Source organism: Rosa chinensis, chromosome 5 (assembly GCF_002994745.2).
Source record: "Rosa chinensis cultivar Old Blush chromosome 5, RchiOBHm-V2, whole genome shotgun sequence".
Taxonomy (NCBI): domain Eukaryota; kingdom Viridiplantae; phylum Streptophyta; class Magnoliopsida; order Rosales; family Rosaceae; genus Rosa; species Rosa chinensis.
In genome coordinates this window covers 65,393,658-65,405,063 of record NC_037092.1, presented here as the reverse complement: position 1 = coordinate 65,405,063, position 11,406 = coordinate 65,393,658, and the positions used below count along the sequence as shown (strand labels likewise).

At 38.9% G+C, this 11,406-nt stretch overlaps 2 pseudogenes; one reads left to right on the top strand and one right to left on the bottom strand.

The window, feature by feature from the left end:
- Nucleotides 1-221: 221 nt before the first annotated feature.
- On the top strand, nucleotides 222-4,897 carry LOC112163858 (annotated as a pseudogene).
- Nucleotides 4,898-6,673: 1,776 nt separating this feature from the next.
- Nucleotides 6,674-11,000, bottom strand: LOC121049250 (annotated as a pseudogene).
- Nucleotides 11,001-11,406: the final 406 nt, after the last annotated feature.

Sequence of the window (11,406 nt, the reverse complement as noted above, 5' to 3'; positions counted from 1 at the left end):
CATTGTTGGGCAACTTCATACAGTAGGGTGGCAATAGCCGACCCGGTAGGAAAATACACCCAAAAAAAAAATCATACATCAACACTCTACAAAGAAAGTTTGCCTATGTGAATTGGGTGTAAATCACTATTGATAAGATTTTTTGCCAGTACCTCCTTGAGAAATTGGTTTTATATCTAATTATCTAATGGTTCAAAACTAGTGTCAAAAGTTGCGTCTGTGGCTATTCCATTATAAATAGCAAAGCAGCACTTACACCTCTCTTCAACTCACACAAGCTGTTCATACAGAAAAATGTCTCCCCAAGTTTTAGCATCTCAAGCTCAAAGGCCAGATACCGTTGCTCATATTAAGCGACCTTCAACTAATTATGCCCCAAGCATTTGGGGTGATCATTTTCTCTCTTATGCTACCATGGTAGGATATATATAATATGTCTGTAGACATGCAATTCCCAGTAATATATACTTCTATTGATTTTAAATATAAACCTTCAATTGAGCATCATATTATTATTTTACATCATTGCAGTACCATGTAAGCTATATATTTGTACAATCCCTTTTTTCTGAAAATTATACAGCATTTCTTTTCATCAATTTGCCCGTGTAGGAAGTAAACATTGAACTTGAGCAGCACGTCCGAGAACTGAAAGAAGAGGTGAAAAGCATGCTAATGGATCCCGTTAAAAACCCTTCACAACAATTGGACTTGGTTGATGACATTCAACGCCTAGGCGTGTCCTATCATTTTGAAAATGAGATTGATGGAATTTTGAAACAAATTCACAATAACTACTCTTCTAGTAGTGATGATGACCTTTACAGTACTGCTCTCCGTTTTCGATTGTTGAGATAACAAGGTTATAACGTTTCATGCGGTAAGTCATCCATTTTTGTGTCAACTCCAATAACTAGCTCGCTTTATAGAGTGCTAAATTAGGGGGAAATAGTATATGTTACTGGATACGTATAATATTAAGTTCGTCATGACTTTGTAAACTCTTATTTGAATTTCTATGCCCATGCATGCCAATATACTGATAAAAATCTGGCCTGAAATTTGTCCATATATCTTTGTCTTTGTGTGTATATAGATAATATGATAAATAAAGACTCGTCTATTGGATTGCCTGGTGATGCAGATGTGTTCAACAAGTTCAAGGAAGGAAATGATCAGAAATTTAAGGCATCTCTTCTGAGTGATGTATCAGGACTATTAAGCTTGTATGAAGCCACCCATCTTAAGATACATGGAGAAGACATACTCGAAGAGGCACTAGCCTTTACCACCACTCATCTTGAGTCAATCAAACACAGTTTAAGCCCTTCACTTTCGCAACAAGTAGCCCATTCCTTAAATCAGCCACTTCGGAAGGGCATTCCGAGGGTGGAAGCAAGATATTACTTGTCAACCTACCCAAAACGCGATTTACATAACGAAACTCTCTAACTTTTGCAAAGTTGGATTTCAACCTACTCCAGAAAGTCCATCAGAAGGAACTGTGTGAAATCACTAGGTTAATTAACTATCAAACTACGTGTATGTGTGTGTATATCTATACACACTAAATCAAAGAAATGCTATTTTGTTCTATCAATTAAATTGTTCTGTAATTTAATTGTAGGTGGTGGAAGGACCTGGACGTGACAAACAAGCTGCCGTTTACAAGAGACAGAATTACCGAAATTTACTTGACCTGGGCTTTGTCAGTGTACTTCGAACCTCAATATGCCTTTGGTAGGAGAACATCATGCAAAGTCACAGCCATGACATCTATCATCGATGACATTTATGATAACCAAGGCACACTCGAAGAATTAGAGCTCTTTACTGAAGCTATTAAGAGGTAAATTTATTACTTAAAATTAATTGTCACTAGCCTTTGTCTAAACTTGATCTCCCAACAATTGAAAGCTAGCTAAAAGATACACATGTAGGGATTTGCCCCTACACACATAGAGATGGTTATAGTGAAATTCTCCACTAAAGTTAAGCGTGCATTTTAAATAATACAGAAATTATCAATTCGATAATTGCATAATAAATTTTAAATTGGAACTGTTATACTATCATATGCTAATTTTAATTTTTAAGCAGCTCTGCAACATTTCAGCTATCTATTAAAGATTGTGAAGCATTAAAGATAAATGTACGTAGAGTGTTGGATATAATTGAAATGGTTAAATAAATTTTGTTTTTCCTGAAACTTTGTAGGTCATATATTAATTGAGTGGCCTAGAATTAAGATGGGTAGTCTAGATCATCAAAGACAATTTGAATGAGATTTTAAAAATGCAGTTAATTAACCTTACGTGAGAATTAAATATAGTTATATACATGGTTTGTTATTTATAATAGAAATTGCTATCATTATAATCAATAGCTGACAACAGTTAATGGGTAGAGTCTATCCGCACTTACAACAAAATAGCCGACAAGAAAATCTGGAAATCCTAATCTAAGTAAAACAAACTGATTACAAGTCGATGATAAGCTCGCTATAATTAGTGAACTTATGAATAAAGAAATTTCATGTCTTCTAGGGCAAAATCATTTACTAGCCTCCCATTAGCCAATTACGCAATTATGATACTAATAGAAAGCCACTTCCTAACCAACAAATAGGAGCCAATCTTATCCAGATAATTATCAACTCCCGCAGAAGTTATGATACAAAACGATTGGTCTTGAACCATATACCAACCCAAATGCCCAAGAAGGTCTACCTTTTCGGTCAGGCCCACCCTCACCACTAAGTGATACATGAGGGTGGCAAGCACCTTTCTTACAAGCCCACAAAAGAGAGCCCAACAACCTAGATTTGGGCCAAGGTCCAAACCCGCGCAAGGTGAGCAAAAGCCCTAGCCCTCTACGAAGCCATTGTCATTGCCGTCATGCTTTCAAGCGAGTGGCCCTTCCTACACCACGTCAGCCACTGATCACAGCGACTACCGCCACTCAAGTTTGCCCACCGGCGATCAGAGAGAGCCAAGTAAAGCAACACTCGTCTTGAACTACTACTCCAAATCTTGCAACCTAGAACCGAGCAGCGCAACATAACAAAACAAGATCTCAGACCCACGCCGAGCGAGGTCGATCTCCCCTAGAAAACCCAGCCGCTCCGGCAAACAAGCACTACCGCCACACTCTATTGCCGACGAATAGCAACTTCTCTGCATATCAGAACGGCCAGGCCTGCCACCGCAAAACCCGACGCCTCCAAACGACAAAGAGATCTCGCCTCTACACCCGACCCCTCCCAACGGCGAAGAGATCTCTCCTTTACTAGAATAAACGGATGGTTAGGCTGCCGCCGCTCTCCCTTTGCTCAACCTCTGCGGTTGCTCGAAAATTAGTATCCAGCATAAATACTACAAATCAATAGTGTTTATGTTTAAGAGCATTTTTGGGTACGTTAAAATATCTAGGACTAACTTCTCAATTATTAACTGTTTGATTAGGTGGGATATCCGTGCCATAGATCCATTACCAGATTATATGAAACTTTGCTACAAGGCATTGTTAGAAGTCTATACTGAAATTGAAGAAGAGCTTGCAAAGGAGGGAAAGTTGTATCGAATCCACTATGCCAGAGAAGCTGTAAGCCCCATTCGCCTAGTACTTTTTGATGAGTTTTGAGTCTATATGTACATAAAATACGACTTTCGTTATAGACTAAAAAATGTTAATCAGTTGTCTCTTATATATAGATGAAAAAGCAAGCTGAAAATTACCTCCTTGAAGTTAAATGGTTGCAACAGAAACACATACCAACAATGGATGAATATATGGCCCTAGCATTAATCACCACAGGCTACCCTATGCTAATAACAACATCTTTTGTTGGAATGGGAGATATTGCTACGCAAGACTCCTTCGATTGGTTGGCCACTTATCCCAAGGCTGTAAAAGGGGCTACAATGGTTTGCCGACTCATGGATGACATAGTGGACCACAAGGTACATAATTTTTTTTTTTTTTGAATAAAAAATGGTGGCCGAGTGAGCTATACCACTCCGGGCCGGGAGCAATTTGGGTATGGCCTCTTCCCAAATGATGTTTTTCACAAGCTGGGATTCGAACCAGAGACCTCCTATTACCAGGAGAATCTCTGCAGCGTCCGCCCCACTTGCAACCTAGCATGCTTCCACTAGACCAACCTCATTGGGTCAAGATACATAATTATTGCTATTAGCAACTCTTGATCGATATATATTGCCCACTAATTTCCATGATCGATCACTCAAGACTTTATAGTACATATAATAGTTGTTAGTTGATAACTTGATATATTGTACGTAGCAGGGTTCTGGTTCCGTATGTGAGCCAATTCCTCGTGTATGCATTTTTTTTGTTTTAACTACAGTCATCATTAGGCTTTGGATTTGAACCTAAATGATCATGTACGTCTCTGCATTTGTAGTTTGAGCAAAAGAGAGGATATGTTACCTCAGCTGTAGAGTGCTACATGAAAGAATATGGTGCCACAGAAGAAGAAGCAATAATCGGATTGCGTAGAAAAGTGAGTGACGCATGGAATGATATAAACGAATCGTTCCTCCTTTCTAATGTTGTTCCGAGGCCACTACTAACCCGAATTCTTAACTTCGCATGTGCCATGAATGTTGCATACAAGTACGAAGATGGTTACACTACTCATCATGAGGTTGTGCTCAAGGATTTCATAGTTTCTACACTCGTCCAATCCGTGCCTATTTAAGCTTCAAATCCTGTTGGCCTCTCTCGATTAATCTTGTGAAAACTGGATTATATCGATCGAGTTTCTGCCCCCAACTTCCTTTGCTTCTTCTTCTCAAAATAATATATATAGTTTCAACTCTTTTGTAACCACCACTAGGTTAATATAGTGTAATACAAATATGCCACACCGATCATTTGGAATTCTTATTTGCTAAATAAATTTGAGATCTCTACCATTACTCTCTTTCAGAAACTCTTAAAGATGAGTGAATCTCATCAAGACTTTTAACATTCTTCATGAACTTCCATGTCATGCCCCAAATTTCAAATATAGAATAACCAACAAGTTATTAATAAAAAGAACAAATCCGAAACACAATAATACAGCATGTCTCGTGCTTCTTTAGGTATCAACAATATGAGACCGCGAGCGAGCGTGCATTTAATTTTGTTGTTAATCCTTGTCTCATGCCTCATATTTCTCTCAAGTAATATCGACTTGTTGATATTCTCAAATTGGTGAAAGCATAGAGGGATGGAAAACATCCGCAGACTCCGATAATACCCGGCAACCCTTCATTTTTTTTTAATATATAAAGGAAAACAAAGTATAATAGAAGAGGACATCAACCTTACCTCTTATGGAAAAAAAAATACAATAAACATAAAACTGAAACTATAAGAGCATAAACAAAATGCAAATAAAATGCAGCAACCATAAGAACCTTCACTAAACCAGAACATGGGCAAATATATACAGGGATTCCGAGTATATTAAGGCCGCAAAGGCTAGCAGCTAATGTGACAAAGATAACCTAAACAGACAATTAAGAAAAAATTTAGTAGTAAGAGTATAGTATTTAAGCAAACCTGGAACTTATAAACTTTTATCATGCTTTAGTAGAAAAGGCATTATTATTATAGGCACCAAAATTCACATGGGCACATGAAACTTGATTTCCCATAAAGTTAGGAAAAGTAATCATCGACCATTGTCAACTACATCAAAGAGAACAAATCAAAACTTTGAAGTTGCAGTATGCATTACAAAATCTCCAATTGTAATAAACAGCCTTTATAATTAAACCAAGTTATAACTTTAGAAGCTCCATAGAGCTTGTGGACTTTGAAAGCCAAATGATTCTGCAGCACCAAAGATGTATTAAGAAGCGAACTATAGAGAAACATGATCTCTTACAAAAATAAAAGGCAAATTAAGTTCATTAGGGTCCTCATATTGTCGTTATGAACAAAGCCAGTAAAAGAAAATTAACTCACTCTACTTCTATGTGAACAATGTACAGAAACATAAGAAAATTAAGATACCTTCAAATGCACAGGCTTGATCTTCAAGGCCTATTCTGTGTGGCAGTCAGTAACTCACCCTTTTTTTTTTTTTTTTTTTTTTTTTTTGAGAAGAGAAAATAACCATTAATCAACAAAGCTTACATTGGGGGGGGACATGAACCAAAACCCCAAGAAACCGCGGTTACAGAGACCATTAGGCCAAAGGGCCCAAACTCTAACCACCAAACGCCTATTTCCAAGGCTACATTGCACAGATAAACCCGAAAATTCCAGTAAAACCTCGTAATCAACTGCGAAGAAGACAGCGTCCTCTTCAACACCGTGTCCGAAGGTGCTAGACCACGTGTAAAGGATCGCTTATCAGCGAATCGACAACAAAAGTAAACCAGAGTTGAACAAAATCGTCCTTGTCCTCGGGAATGACACCATTTACATGGCTTAACACCTAGACCAATTCCTAGCTCAAGAGAGTAGGAAACCAACCCTAGCTCAAAAGAGTAGGGACTCATTAAACCTAAACAAACCAAACTAAAAACCCTAACCAAAACCAAACTAAAAACCCTAACCAAAACCAAACTACAAACCCTAATTAAAACCAAACAACACCAAAGCCCAAAGACAGGGGCCCGGCCCAGACCCCACTTCCCCCAACAACACCCAATCACTGCAGACAACCATTCCCACCGCCGGCAACCACCATCGTCATCACCCCACTGCCTCGCCGTTGCCTGACATCACCACTCCACCATGCCAAGTTGCAAACAGAATCTACATCCTGTTGACAACCTCACCCAGATCCAAAAGCACGATAGAAACAGCTCCCTACAGGGAACCCTTCTGCCGCGATTTGACCGCCTCCACCACGATTCAGCCCGCCTATGCGATGACGCCGAGTCCCTCCGCCGGAAAGAAACAGACCGCCGCAATACCTCGTTCGTCGTCGCCCCTGAACCCAGAAGGACAGATCGAGAACGATCCGCCCAACCCGAACTCAAAAGCCCACCCTCCTCCTCCTCTTCCTCTGTACCGCATCTCTGCACTAAGGGCCTTCCACCAATCATCACCGACATCCTCTCCTGGGCCGGAACGCAGCGGCGGGATCGCCGGTAGCGCTCGGCCGGGAGAGAAACGAACACCGTCGGGATTCCTCCTTTTTTCCTCACGCGTGTGGGGCGCGTTCCTCCCAACCCTCCAAAAATAGAATAATTTAAGAGTATAACAGTAACTCACCCTTTAAGCACCTCAGAACCAATAGTAGACATAACAAAAAAACAAAAAAACAAAAAAACAAAAAAACAAAAAAACAAAAAAACAAAAAAACAAAAAAACAAAAAAACAAAATACAAAAAATTTGCAGAACTATTGACAGAAACAAAACCCACCAGCTAACAGTAAGTACAACACCATTAAACCAAATTAAGAGATTGATTCAGTGCCTCTCCATTGCTCAAGTTTTTTGTTTGTTCTCTGATCTATCTCTTCCCCCTTTTTACTGAAATTGTGAAAGGCAAACATCCCCATTTTCATGAACGTACAAAATACAATTGCAATGCCAAATCTAGTGGAATGGGAACAAAACAAGAAACAAACGTTTGCATAAATTGCTAAACATACGTACCTTGAAAAGAATGATCAGATTTGCTGTTTAATGTGATACCAAAATTATCCAAAAATATGAAATGCAAAGATTTGAACATTCAAATGACAAATAGATATATGAAGCTTAGAAAACATTTGAACCATTGTCCAAAAAAAAAAAAAAAATTAGAACCGTATGTCGAAACCCCGGAACAATGATACTAACTCTTAATCAAATTGCTTATTGATGAAAGAGAAAATCTAGATGCATGACAATATGTGCACATGTACATATGCTGAACTCATAAAATTCAATTAATGAAACTTGATGGAAAAATGAAAAAATAAAAGTAATAGAGGTTGTCCTTGTTACCACAGTAATAAAGCTCAAAAGTAATAAGTTGGGAAATGCCAGAACCAGCTTACTATGAGATAACAGTAGGGCTTCCACTTGGTTGGTAATAACCGAAACGACCGAATACCAACCGATATTTTACGTTTGGTAAACCAACTTTTTGGTAACCGAGACCGATAAAACCGAAATCGAAAATTACCGAAAAAGTTGGTTTGATTTTGGTAAATACCGAATCTACTGATTATCTAAATATTTGCTTTATATACTATGGTTTTCAATACACATACATGTATATTAAGAAATAAACATAAAAGTTTTCATAATAGTATGAACATTACTCAATATACTACATAATTAATAGTACATGTATTTTGAGTAACCTAGTCCAAGATGGTTAAATAACCTAGTTTTATTGAAAATAGATAAAATTTGATGTCATATATACAAAAAAAAGCTATGATTAGTAGATGAATACGAAGTTTACGGTTATAAAATTGAAAAACCTAATTTTGTTCATTCTAATTTATATTACAAAGTAAGTTGGTAATACCGAAAACCGAAATACCAAATTTGGTAGATATGATTAAAAACTGAAAATTTTGGTTGGTAATTGGTAGCTCAATTTTGAAACTGAAAGATTTGGTTTTGAAGTTGGTAATACCTATAACCGATTCGAACCGACCGGGTGACAGCCCTAAATAATAGTCTAGAATAATTATCACTTACTACCATCTTACCACAATCATAGCGAGGGTAGCACAAATCCGTTGAAGTTCATCACCATAGCGAGAGTTTTTGTTTGTTCAAATGGAAGCGCGAACTACATCTCCAACCCCGCCCCCCACATCTCTAGTGAGAGAAAGTCTACCTTCTCTCTAAACAAACCAAACCCGCTTCCCCAGTTTTCCTCCCCCTTCTCTCTTGCCAGATCTAGATCTATATTGATCTTGATCATCGGCTCGAGAGTCGGGGGCGGCACCGATCTAAAATTTTCCTAGGGATCTTCCCTTCTGAGGCTTTATGCCTCTTCTCTCGGCTTTCCCTTTCAAATCTGCTCCATCTAGCCTCCCATCTCCACTCCCACCATGCTCTTTCCTCTCCCTCCTTTCCCTTTTTCGTTTCTTTTCTCATCTCTTCACCCTCTCTGTGTTGTTGTTGTTCCTTGACCATCATCCAAAGATGTCTTTTTGTTCTGATGCCTTTGTCGATTTACCTTTATCATCTACAGCCACTATCACCGTTGCCCTTCGGGGCGTTTACCCAGCTCTTCGGAGCTCCGCTCTTCGAAGCGTTTCCCTTGCTCTTCGGAGCGTTTACCTTCGATACACGAAGGAGTTCACCACGCAATTACTTATGGTATTTGCGGATCTCATCATCCCATGGTTCCTTGGTACTTTCTCGGTGGTTGTTTATCTTCGGTTGTTCGGTGACAATCTGAGGGATGCTTTTGGTACAGCTCGGCAGGAGCTTTGGGTCTCTATGGCATGTTTTGGTTACTAGTTTCTTGGGTTTGTTTGTGTCCTTGTTCGATGCCTATTCCGCATCGTGGATGTTGGATCTGGGTATGCTATTGTATTGGAGCTCCTGTGTTGTTTGTGTTCGTTTTTCTCAATTTTATTTGGTTTAGTTTGGATGGGCCTCTGCTGCCCTCTCTCTGTAATCTTGTTGGTTGTTTAATGAAGTTGTTTCCCTTGCCACAAAAAAAAAAAATGGAAGCGCGAACAAAAGGTATGCCTTAATCTTGGTTCCATAAATGTATTCATATTGTATTTTTATCTTTTCTCCTCCATTTAATTGAACTTCGTTTTCCCCAATTCCTTTTTGGTTTCAGTTCTTATGTTTTTTTTTTTTTTTCATGTCTCCAGTGTTTGATAAGATGCATCTTCATATGCTGATGAACTTCAACATGTTTCTGAATAGTTTCCATTATATCTCCTGGATCACAGGTACTGAGGGCTGAATACATGATCAGAATTTCCCTGTGACCATAGGATGGAATCTGATTTAGACACCCTTGAACAAGATCCAGTGCATTCTGCAGGGACGCGTCACCTGAGCATTCCAGTTTACCCATCAGAGCTTTAACATGAGACTCGGGACTCCCACCGAGATCCGTAAAGATATGAGCAACCCCATCTTTTATAGTCACAAGGCCTACTTGACTGAGCAGATTCTGGTAGAAATACTCTCTATGAAAGCATCTTTTATAGTCACAAGGCCTACTTGACTGAGCGGATTCTGGTAGAAATACTCTGTAATGAAAGCCTCAACATGCTTCGCAACCACACCCATTCTGCTAGGACGAAAATCCATTTCCGATGCTGCCTGCAAATATATCAAAAGAAACCAAATGTTAAAAACTTAACAGCCACATCAACTCACCAAGTAAACATATATCAGAGCCCTCCTATCAAAAACAAATACCACTTTCCAAAACACTTTTGCATCCATATATCCCACATATACCATTTCATCGTTGACAAAGACAATAAACCATTAGTTTCTCACGTATAAATTCTAACAATACTTCAAACCCAAAAACCCCAGGAATACAAAATAGTAAGACTTCCAGTGTGAGTTCAATTTGAAGTTCCAAACTTTAGTAAACAACTGTTGCAGTGAAAAACCCTTTTCATAACGAAAACTCGATAAACTGTCCCAAATACCTTGGAGAGGTCGATAACGATATAAAGATAGCGAATGAGACCCTTTTGTATCCGAGTGGTGCTGGCGGTGCGGAGGCGGCAGCGGTAGTGGGCGAGGTGGAGGCTCTGGTTGTCAATGGGGCGAAGAAGCCCAAACTCGTCCTCTTGCAGTGACTCCTAGGAGCGCTCGTCGGCGTAAGCTCTTTCCCAAGCGGCGAGGCCATCGTTGTTCTCTTCGTCTTCCTCGTCTTCTTCAATTTCGCCGTTTAAACGTCCCTGGTCGCCGTTGTTCATGGTTGCTGTGGATCTTGGAGACCGTCTTCTTCTTCATTTTGGGCTTTAATTGCTTCTACCTGTGCTTCGGGGACTGTATGTTTTTCAAATGATGAAATATCCGTATTACCCTTCATGTTTTTTCTTACTTCCCTAATTTTTAAAATTTATATCATATCATATCATATCAAATTAATAAAAATACTAAAATAATGACAAGCGATATATCAATAGATTTATCAAACTACCCAAGGGGTTTGATCTAGCGGAAACTTAAATAAGTGTGCAAGTTGGTGCTGGCGTGAGTTGGATACTCAAAGAAGTCTAGTGTTCGATCGTCCGCTTATAAAAAACAAGTCTTGGAAAGAGTTTTATATAAATCAGGTTTCGGCTCGTAGTGGTAGCACACTTTATCACCATTTTTATAACTAAAAACAGATTTATCAAACTAATCGAGTGATGCCAGATTCCACCCATATCTATCACTTGTATTCAAATTCAAGAGGTGGAGTTGGCTCGAGCATATATAAATCATTCATGTGT